This window comes from Trichoplusia ni, chromosome 24 (genome assembly GCF_003590095.1).
Source record: "Trichoplusia ni isolate ovarian cell line Hi5 chromosome 24, tn1, whole genome shotgun sequence".
NCBI lineage: Eukaryota > Metazoa > Arthropoda > Insecta > Lepidoptera > Noctuidae > Trichoplusia > Trichoplusia ni.
In genome coordinates, this window is record NC_039501.1 from 1,895,306 (window position 1) to 1,907,579 (window position 12,274).

General features: G+C 32.8%; 2 protein-coding genes across 2 annotated transcripts in view; both read right to left on the reverse strand.

The window, feature by feature from the left end:
- LOC113505160 (MAP/microtubule affinity-regulating kinase 3-like) overlaps positions 1-12,274 on the reverse strand; it is a 190,263-nt gene that overhangs the window by 133,824 nt on the left and 44,165 nt on the right. The window lies entirely within an intron of this gene.
- LOC113505161 overlaps positions 1-12,274 on the reverse strand; it is an 86,610-nt gene that overhangs the window by 68,110 nt on the left and 6,226 nt on the right. The gene's annotated exons all lie outside the window — the stretch shown is intronic.

The following is a 12,274-nucleotide window of genomic DNA, read 5'->3' on the forward strand; positions in this document are numbered from 1 at the left end:
TGTGTTTCTTTTGTTGGGAGTCTTAAAGAAAGACCATACCTTAGAGAAATGTTTTTGTGAATTTTAAATAAGGAAGATATCAAAATCCTAAATTAATAGAAAAGTTCTTTGACATGGAAATTATTATAATTAAAATCGTCGTCGTCAACCTAGAAATGTTCGCAATATAACTGCAGTTAAAAGATGTCTTTGTGAATGAAGCTTTGAAATTCTAAATTTCAACACAAATAGTTGAAGACATCTGTTTTCAAATTGAGTCGCAAGATTACACCCGCACAAACAAAAACAGTTACATACACAGCATGTAAAATAAAAGCAATAAACAGAAAAACGTATAAAAAACAAGCAAAAACATTTTTAAACATGCTATGAATAGTCGATTCAAAGAGTTTCAACGCAACAATTCAAACACCGAGTTCCATTAACAAAATCCGTGATACACTTATATTCTAAAAATAGTTTGTATGAGAGTGCAAATACAAAACGAAGCTGTAGTACCAAGAGAGAACAGGTTTCCACAAGGGCGGCGTACGAACGGCCTTGCTACTCTGCACAAATACGACAGAGTTACGAGTTCAAATCGTGAACTACCCTCAATTATTTAAAGACGTGGTATGAGATGTCCCAGTTCTAGGGACGCGGTTGGATTTGAGGCACGAAATAAAAGCACTAAGAACTAAGAAGAAATAAGAACTTTAGATACAATTTCATAAATGCTAGTATTATTTAAAAAGGTAAAAAATCCCACCGGATTTGAATATACAAGGGAAAAATACGTTTATATTTACACCTCTTTTTCACCTGTCGGTTATAGCAAGGTTAAAAAACCAACAAAAATACTAGCAAGAATAAGTAAACAATACTAGCCTTAGCGCATATTAGCAACAAATATAACCTTTAAAGCATAAAATGTAAATACAAATTCATAAAACTTGTAATTTATTAAACATCATTTATATGATAATTCCGGTCGTATGAATTTGTTATCCTTCTCATCTTTTATTTATTACGCAAAATCAGTGTCAGTTGTTTTAGAGGATCGTATCTAATAAACTGTCAAGTGAATGTCAGAAAACACTACGTTGATTTACAATTCTGACATTTTGACATAAGAATGACGTTTGGCCCAAAATGGTTTCATCATAACTGCTAATTATAGTATACGTCGTAAGAATAAAGTTTACTGGATTGAAATTATATTTGGAAAAAATATAATTCTATTGTTTCCACTTTTGTATCGGCTACTGTAAATAGAATTTCAAAACAAAACGGATACAAAAATCAAAGAATTAAACACAAATAGTCGGAATTCATCAATTCTCTGAAAATATTGTTTCATGTCCATTTTCCGAAAACACTCTCATATCTCCCAGTTCATAAGTATTTCGAAAATTCAAACAAAGGGTTATATTTCGAGCGAAACATCTGAAGTATTCGGTTTAGCTGAGTTATGATGACCTTTGTCCGTCTTAGGGTCAGCGCACATAAATCACTTGTTACTGCAAAAAGAATGGATATTGATTGCATTGCAATTTTTGAACATTCTACATAAAACCGCACAGTAATAAGGAACGCTTCAATAGGATTTGGGTTGTCTTTTTGTGTATTAAGTAACGCAGTATGTAAAATAATCTATACGAAATCGTGTTAATTTTCACACCTGTTTAGGTTAAGTAATAAAATGTGAATACGTACACGCCTATAAAGAAGGACCGGGTCTCTTCTAATTAAATTAAGTTAGTAAATACTATGCAGAATTTAAAAAATCTTGACTAAAAACCAACACAATATAAATAATAACGTCTCGGTAGCGGTGATTTGCGTTTGTAGTATGCAGCCGGTGTACGCCGACCTTTAGCTTCCAAACAGAAGCGAGCGAGCGACCAAACCGGTATTTATACATCTGACATTTAACTGAGCTACATATGAAAATAATTTTGATTCGTAATTGTTTTAGGCTTGTTCGGAATGTTCTATTTTAAGTTAGATAATCTAGTTTTGTCCCTTGTTTACATTTTAGGTAAATTTTGTGCTTTAAAATCGTTTCATCTCAGTAAAGTCAAAAGTTGTTTGTATTTTGTTTAAGTCATCAGTGTCAACTATAATGTTTACGTAAACACTAAAATAATGATATACAGAGCAGTACCTGAGGGCCATACCTATATTTATATACTTATTCTAAATTTACTTTCACTTAAACCAAATCAGAACGATAGTCTCGTCTTTATTTACTATATCTGTAGTGCTCTTGAATGAATATGATCTATCCTATCTCCTATTTTCTATGAAACATCGAGCCCCAAGAGTATCGATTCGGTCCTTATAGCTATTTAAAGCAAATATTTACGCACGTCTAGACGGGACGGCCAAATCTTTATGAATCAAGCAAACAGACTGGACTAGATAGTTACCCTGTGAATATTTATAAGGAACCTTGTTTGTATTGGTATAAGGTTTAAATTGACAGATTTTATGATAAGAGGAATACAATGTATTATACAAGACGATTAACACACGATGTAGGTACTATGTTAACTTTAAATAAATTCAATAAAATCAACTTTCATCGGTGCATCAGCTTAGTTGTCTAGACTAAATTCAGAATTCAAATCAAAACAAACAGTTTAAAAACTATTTCCACTTTAGTTTTCGTAGAAAAGTATTAATCCGAACGCGAGAGAACGCTCTGAACTATTTTTAGTTTTAAAACGTTTGAATGAGCCAGGCTTTATCGTGGAAACGAATAGAAAACTACCTGTCAAAAGAATTCTCCGAACATTATCTTTTAAGTCAGCACTTACACAGATAATGCCAAAAAGCTCTTACGCGAATCCTACGATCAAAATGCGGTAACAGAAATTTCAATGTCAAAGAACGATTACATTTAGAAGTAAGATTGAAAACATTGTGGGATGATTCAATGTGCTGTCAAGATTATTACATAGTTTTTAATGATGATTGTGTAACAACAACACATATTTTACATTAGAAGGTTGTTAATTAATACTCCACTTACATTGCTATGTAGACAAATTATAAGCATAGTTACTTCAACAGAGATATGACGTAGAAGTTTTATAAAATGATAAGGCCAAGAGTGAAAACCTCACAAGAATACCTTTGAAATATTAAAATTAAACATTTCACGTCTAGACAGATGAAGAGACATTAAAAGGCAACGCTGAAACAAAACGTTCATCACAATTTAAAACATCGCAAACTTTAAGAGTCCTACCGAAATTAATATCGCGATAAACACTGGACTTTTGTTCGAAACTAATTTGTGAGTTGGAAAACGAATTGTTTCTCAATGCCCTGTTATTGTTGGGCGCCATTTTCAAAGTTATTTGATATATTGCGGAGTGTTGTCTTTTTAGTGATAAACTTTTTGAAAGTCGCAGATGGTTTTCCCCTTTCAATAGGTCGAATTTGTGGCTAGTTTTTATTGTTTTTTTCAGCTTAAATATACCTGACATTAACTTGCGTATTCTTCCTGCTTTGTTTACAAGAACAAATCCATGCTAAATGAATGACAAGCGTACAAACACTCAAACAAAACAGCCCTAAATCTCATTGCTAAACATACCAAAAATAAATCCTATTTATAACAGCACCTTAGCTAAAATCAGGTGATAAATTTACGTTGTAAGTAACGCTCATTCATACTTCAATTTCGTGTACATATGTTTACGTCTATATTTTTTAGGTGACAAATTTGTCACATATGACACAAATACGTGGGTGTTGAACTATGAATCACATTGGAATGCGTCACTCGTTTGAAGATCATTACGCTATTATCTCACAAGTGTTTACAATGTTAAAAATATTTAGTTTACAGATGATGTCTTGTAAAACGAAACTCTCGTTAAGGTCATAGGGAGACAAATGAATTGTGATTTCGCATTTAAATATATAAATGTATTTTTAAATAAAATATATATGTTGTTTTGCATTATTATAAAATCGCTCTAATTTTTTATTCAAAGATACTTTATCTTATCAACCTTATTTCAGGTTACGTAATTTCACCATTTCCTAAGGCCCAGCTAGGCGAGTTAAATAGATGAAGCAGTTTCAACCGAACAGTAAGTCGAGCTTTCAACAAGGCTTTTAGGATTAAGCGAAAGCTATCAGGCGGGCTAAATATGCTGCCAGCAATTAGCTTCGATGGCGAGCACTTAGGCCTTTTACTCTGCTAAATAGTTTGTAGGTTTTTTATTACATTAATTTATGATTTAAATGCTTATTGAGCTCCTATGTCGATACGTAACACATTAACCCTCGCCAAACTATACACTGTCTCGTCACGTCTAAAAACTAGTAGGTAGTTTCTAATGCGGGTAAACTATTTTGTAACCATTTCATACCAGTGTAATGTGACAATGATCTACTGAATTGCTTTTGGTAATATGTATAACCTAAAATTGATATATCAATTGAGAACGATATGTGAACCTCCGAAATGTAATTCCAATAATAAATCACAATACACAAATTGTCCAACAAATAATCAAAAAATTCCACACACAATACATCGTACCGACATTCGTATTTCGTACACCCATCAATAAACGTTCCTCGAATCATCCTCTAATACATGTTACCGAAATCGATTACGTTACGAATCACGTGTACCGTACAAAAACATCGTGTGAACAAAAAAACTCATTACAACGTAATCAGACTGTTTGTCTATCCTGATGACGTAACTAGACGATTGAGTTATCGCTTAAACAAAAACTATACAACTTATTTTTAGAGCGCTTTTTGTTATCCTAATTCTGATTATATAAAAGTAATCAGTATTAATTACTCAAGTTATTAAATCTTCATACTAGACATTTTGTCAACAGCTGTTAGTTTTACATGAACTGAAAAGTCAGGTGATATTTTCACCGCACTCAGTAAAATATTATAAACTGATATCAAAAGTTTAATTAGGAAAACGTTTCTAAGTACCAAAGTACATCAGTAACTTTTTACCATTAAATCGAGGTCAATAAAGCGTTTTTTTCTTTGACCTTAAAACACAAATGCCCAGGGCATAAAGTTACCGAAGAGCTCTTAGTCCTAAAAACTTTTTACAATCGCGTTACGAGAATTGACGAGGAGGGCCCGATTTCGCGTTATTTACCCGAGGGGCACAAAAACTTTAAGTACCAAGAAAAAGTTCTATAAGAATTATGTGGTGCTCTGAGATCTTTTTTTATATTTATACTTGACTTACTTGACATTGCACTAAAAATTTTGGTGATAACACAAGTGGCAATAAATCTTAACAAAACTAAAATATAAAACTTCATCATTTTCGTATCGTACGTAAATACGTAATATTCAATCTCATACCATATTAAAATATCCTATAATTAATTTACAAAGAGAAAAGATCAAGTGTATCAATCGAATTCAATTAGATCGGCATAATTCCATCAATTACACATTACAAAAGAACATAATACACTTTACATAATATACGATACGATGTGTCAAGACATGACATTTAATTTTGCATCGTTATATTATCGAGACATTCGGCGTATCGAATTCCTATATCGCATAAAAAGTTACGCACACTTTCGGCTCAAGAAAGATCATGACTTTAAGAGTATTTGCCAACAAGTAGATGGAACAGAACAATCACTTTACTAAACTGAATATTTTTTTTGTTTACAACTTTATTTACTATATATTTTATGTTCTTCTTAGCATTACACATTTTTTTTTTCATCAAAAAAAGGTTTTTTTTTCTACGGTAAAGATTACAACAACTATCTTTGAGGTTTTGGAGTATGTACCTGACTATACATATCCATATTCACACCAAAGAGAATTATGTATAACTCAATATCTAGCACTTTAATACAGACACACTTTAATAAAAGTAAAATACTGATGTTTCTTGAAACAGTACGTAGACTGATCAGTAGTATTTGAAGGACAGACAAGTTTAAAACAAATAGTGCTCATAGTGGATGGTCTGTAATGACTTGTCCTAAAGTAAGATTGTGTAAATTTTGAATCTAAGATCACAGTCTTTGGACCACTTCTATTAAACTGAGACAAATGATATTTGCTCGGGCTTAAAGGAATCTGTCCAGTTATTTCGTTCAAGCTTTTTGTTAACTAAACTGTTTTAGTGAACAAACTTTCTGTTTTCTAATCCGTGGAACTACGGAAAGGTTTAGGACAACGATGGATCGATAATGAAGTAACGTAGCATCAGGAATAATCAACCTCCTTTGAAAATTGGACTGTCAAATCAAAAAAATATGGAATCTGTCGGTTTATTGCAAGTATTCGAATGGAAGTATAGATAACTAAATGAGCCTTCTCACTATCCTAGTGTTTGGTTTTATGTATATTGTTTTCCAATAAAAATGGCGTTTGAGACGCATCGGAACGTTAGGACCGTATAAAATGTGTCGATAAGAGCAATGTTCACAAGGAAACGTTGAAAAGTAGCTTCATCTCGATAAAATCTTATGTGTGCTTGTGTATAGGCTGAATTGATTTATGGCTTAAATAATTTCTGTTGAGATTTCCCGACTTCCCGTATATCGAATACAACAACTTCCTATCTGAAATGCAAGTCCTACCAAACTAGGTAACAGAAATGTGCGTATATGTATTTTAATCCATATATGTATATTTACATAGAACCAACCCCATAAAAAAACGAGAGTATATCATACTTCAAGTAAAACATTATGATTAGAGTAATTATAAATCTATAGACAAGTAGTCATACACGACTCTATAGTATAGACTCACACGGACAAACATCACAGATGGAAACTTCCCCCGTCTATGGGAATGTTTACAAATAAGTACATTAAAACATCGAGACTCAGTAGGTATTATTAATTGAATGGCTTCGCGAGCACGTGGCGTGGCCACAGATTAGTTATATTACAGAGATACGACATGTTTATTGATACGGTGTAACTTGTTTTCTGCCTACGTCTGTTAATAACATTCAGCCTTATTAAATCAGTTGAGTAGCTGTTAATATGATTATTACAACTTTTCTTTTATTCCTAATCAAGCTGACTAGACAGAATACATTTGTCTTTTTATTAAGATTATATTTTATAAACATTATTCTTAATTTTAAGAACAATCTATTAAACTTAAAAATCACATTAACCGCTCAACTTATTAAGAAATTAGGTACTAAAAAGAAAACGTACCATTTATCCTAAGTTGGAACATTAAAACACGAGTAATAGTTGAAAACGTTACCTTTTGAAACCATTTTTCATTTTGCTACATTAAGGTGAGTCTAAATTACAGCTCCTACTAACATTAACATAATATTTTAATATCTAAGAGGGTAAAGAAGGAGCGATGAATTATATTAGTCTTCTATGACGTACCTACTTTACAACAATATAATTAATGTAGTACTATATACATAGTAATTAAGTGAGACAATAGTTGTACCGTCGTGATAGGTTCAAATCGCATGGCAACCGTTTCCTATTGTTCTATTTTCAATTAAGCTCTGCTTCTGTACCTACATAAAGTGTTTCGTAAACAACGTTATTTCGAGCTCAAGAGGCATCATGTCCCTTTAATTTAGCTGTGTATCCCCTCGTAATTAATGAAAGAATGTGTGATACTCGTTTTCACCCTAGTATTCACCTCGGGAGCATCGTTAGACCCTGCTATTAAAAGAATGTGTTCCGCTTTGTCACTGCAAAGACAATAGTATATTTATGACGTAATAAATAAGGTATATACCTACGTGTATTACTAAACAAAGTCCCCGTTCCCACCTAGAGTGTATCGTATAACTTTTATGTTTATTTTTAATAGAAATTCTTGCAGTGTTTGCGGTATCGCTGCCGGGTATAATAAACAAGCACCTGAAGTAAGTTTCTTAGATCGAACGCAGCAGCTTTGTCTAACTAAGCTTAGCTATTTCGTGATGCACACAAAGGGTTCTGTTCTAAAGGTTTTTCAAACAGGATTATGTCTAACGTTTATGTATGCTGTTAGAAGTGGGACGATGAAATGCAAAGTAGGGAAGAATGAAGAGCAACCTACTTTTAAAAAAGAACTCCCTTACTGAAACGTTGAGGCAAATGTGCTTAAAATACTAGACAGATTGACGACTCAACTCTTTCGGGACTTGAGGCTTTACCTAACTTTTAGCTAGAAAAGTCTACAATAAAAACGTATACGGAATATATGTTTATAAATGAATCCTTTGAAAATAGTTTCAGCTTTTCTGATCTCCCAACAAATTAATTATTAACATACATATAGGAACTTAATATGTATCACGTTTCTAGATTATCAGACAACATACATATAAATTGTGCCATATACGTAAATCTATAGAATTATCGTTATATACATACACATATTATTCTACTATATCTCACATATGCAGAGTGTCGTCACAAATCGCGTGTATTTCTGCGTAATAATCTACGGTAAGGTAGGTACTATTAGCAACGCAAGTTAGCAAACTAAACACAGAGTAATTAATGACCGAAATTGTTTTTAACCTTTTATAAAGGTTTTCAGTAAGTTTTCAATAGAATTCAAGGTACTTAGCTCCCAGCCTAATAATTCCATTTTATTATACGAGTATTCGGATGAAGCTTAGCTTAACTTCTTTTGCTGACCGTACGCAATCGAGCGTTGGTTGCTGAATTAATTATAATAGTTTTAATATGCAAACTGATTTGTATGTCTCGTAAGTATGTGTTATTGTTTACTTGTGCGTCTCTAGTGTTTGTTAATCGTTTTGCAATTTATTGGTTAATCGTATAGAAATATATATACAGGGCTATTAAAATTGTCCGATTGTAAATTTCTTCTGTACGAACTAGTTGTCTCATATATTAGTTGTATCAAGGTGTAGATAATTAATGTATACACAATACGCAGACTTGTGATAAAAATTACAACATTTATTAGCAATTTCCATTGTAGGTATTCAATAAGACAAGCGACTATCGAGAATGTGGTGCCATAAATCTTATAGTTAAAGATAAATAATATAAAAGCATATCAAGGTAAATTAGTACCGTATCTATATCTGTGCATCATTCATAAAGCCAGGAGTAACTGCACTCTTTAACTTCAGGTGTATTTTTAGAAAGACCCGAGTCAGGATTCGTATTGAGTATGCAGGACGCAAGTTAGATGTTAGTAAATGAATTTTATCAAACAATAGTACATTATAAACATCAAAATACTCGGATCAAAGCGAGTATGTTAAGGTACTAAGGTTTATTTTCGCAATGAATAGTTTATTCTACAACGCTATACCCAAGACAATAATTACAACAATTATTCCTAACTGTGTCAAAGTACAATTATTTAAATATACAGACATAAGAAACAGCTATTAGAGGGAATTATTGATTCTTTCGTTGTTCAATTATTATGTTAGGAAATGGGTTGTGCGTTTACAACGAATGTTTAGCTATATACATAATTGAAGATTCAAAAAGCTATTTGTGAAATATTCTGCATTGCTTGGAAAAGAAAGCGGTAGTAGAATAGGTGCGACCAGTTTTAGACGAAGATCGAATCCAGTCTAAATCTAGCAGTGCTTCATATAGAGTTAAACATGAATAAAGTCAAGAGCTATTTGTTTTTTAGTTTGTAATTAAAACCTTCACCAAACTATACATACCACTTATTTTTATTTTATTACTACACTAGACTCATTCCAATTAACTCTACTAATTACATTTAATACGAGAACCGCAAATCCATTTGAGTTGGCGTTTTAAATAAATGTAGCCAGACTTTCAGGTTAATCCGGTTACAATATTGGGTATCAAATATTAAACAATATTGTTTGTATAAATGCTAATTGGATTAGGATAGGAGGTACAATATTAAATACTCCCTTATCCAATTACGGTGGTATCAAAACAAAATTCAGGCTTACATTGATGTTTTTTATCTCGTCGTGTTAGCAAAATCTGGATCATCACAATTTCGATGACTAAACAAATACCAATATTATGTTTAAGCTTTTTTGTACAACGTAACGTTTTTCTTTTTCTATTTAGCTCTAGAACTGACAACATTTTTCTTTAATATGGGCTACTAAGCACTGTATTAAGTAGATGTCTCTATCTTAGACAGATGGGTTGGAAATCTAATTAAATAAACAATTAACATCTCCCCTAAAAGCCGACCGATACCTACTTAGTTCTCAACCAACGGCCTTTTCGTCTATTGCAGACGATTCATGTGGTGGCGTCTGTGATACAACGCCTTTCATGACTGAACAGAACATGTCTTAGGTCTACATTATAGATCTTTGTCTTAATATATCAAGCATTCACCACTCATAACTCTTACACCATAATTTCTAACTGTTCGTTCTTTTAATCTCCCCGTCTTCCTGCGCTATTCACATTCATGGTTCACCGTCGCATCGGGTACATAGAACTCCATATTATCATTAATTCAAGTTGCGTAGTGCGTTGGAAATCGTCGCCATGTAAGAGAAGTCACCGTGAGGGCAGCGTCACGGATAACACTTGATATTTGGCGAGTTGACAGACTATGTGTGAATAAACGTTAGATTCCAATAGATTGTAGTTTTAACACGTTTGAAGTTAATCTTCGGGATATTTTTTAAATTATTCTTTTAATTATAAGCGTTGTTATAATGTATGTTAGGTATCCATACACAAAGGAATATAGACTTATTAATGTTTTTGTTTTTATTATTTATCATGAAATTTTTAAAATTTTACATCCAGAAGTAACGAAACAGACTAATTTTACTACACAATGAGGACCAAACATACAACTACCAATAGCCCAACAACACACTCATTAATTTCAACACCTAACCATTAATCAGTATCGCATATCTGTTATTTAGTCACGTCAATGTCACCATAATCGGTAAGCTTCGGTCATACATACATATTTATATGCGTCGCCCGCGCCGCCATCACTCATTTACGTTCGGTAGTCAGTTACTAAGAACAATGGCGATGTAGTTGTTGTTAATCCTGTGAATTTAACTGGAAATATTGATAACTAAACCGTCAGGTAGAATTGACTTGTTAGGAACAAAATCTGAACGGTCGGTCTAAAATTCAAACAAAATACTAAATTGGTTAAAAAATCATATTTATGACATCAATAGCTATGTAATTGGCTATCTTTACTGACTCCACTGGACCAGTATTTTTCCCGTGTCCATTCACATTATTGGCACGATAAAAAACATATAAAATATTTATATGACCGCTAGTTCCTATGCATCCAGCGTTATAACCTTTCCTTAAAAGTATATCCGAACATTCAAAAGGGTTACATCCATGTTGAACCTCTCGTACCAGGATAAGCAGAGTTCGGGCATAAGTTGCGGGAAATATAAATATTGTATACAATAGCGATCATTCGGCTTACATGCTAAGACGATACGCTGCGGTCGCGTGACCGGAATGCGAATACCAACCCTTTCTTTTCGTATGTTTGTTCGTGAAATTATGTGTGTTCTGAAATTATTAGCGGAGGATTGTTCGGACTGATATTTATTAGATAAAAAATATAAATAGGCATATTTATATAAACATTCTTATGAAATTGCATTTTTATTTTGCATAAAGACAAGTTCCTTTGCTGAAGGCGCTCAATTATCCAATTTCTAATGTTCTTAAAATCCCGCTCTCGTAAAATCTCTTTTTTTTTTCACATACACACAAATATTGAAACAATATTTCCTAAATACATAAAAGATTTCTTTTCAAATATTGTGGATAGAGCAGACTGAACATATAACCTCTTGAGCACGTACATTCTCGAGGCAAGTGTGGGTTCCCGGATTACATCTCCTCAAGATACCCTCAGCGAAAGAAATACGAGTCATAGCCTCAGGCATTTGCAAAAAAAAGATAACATTACATGTAATTTAATAATAAATTCGGGGAAAGCAGATTCATAAACGAATATTCAATCTTTTTATCTTTTTATGATGTTATAATGTAATAACACTGACATTGTCTTCACGTAATGGTGTTCTTTGATGTCGTTACATGACCTGACGTAGCTGACGATAGGAGATTGTGTTATAACCGAATGTGGAACAACCAAAGGGAGGCTTATAAGTGTACTGATAAAACCAACAAACAATACCCTTCACAAAGAACACAAATACTTCGGAATTAGACCCGGGGCTCCGGAACATTACAGAAAGGGGAAACCTAATAAAAAATGTAAAAGACTTCTGAAACGAGCGAACGATTCGGGGCACGTACTCCAAACTTAGAAACTCTCG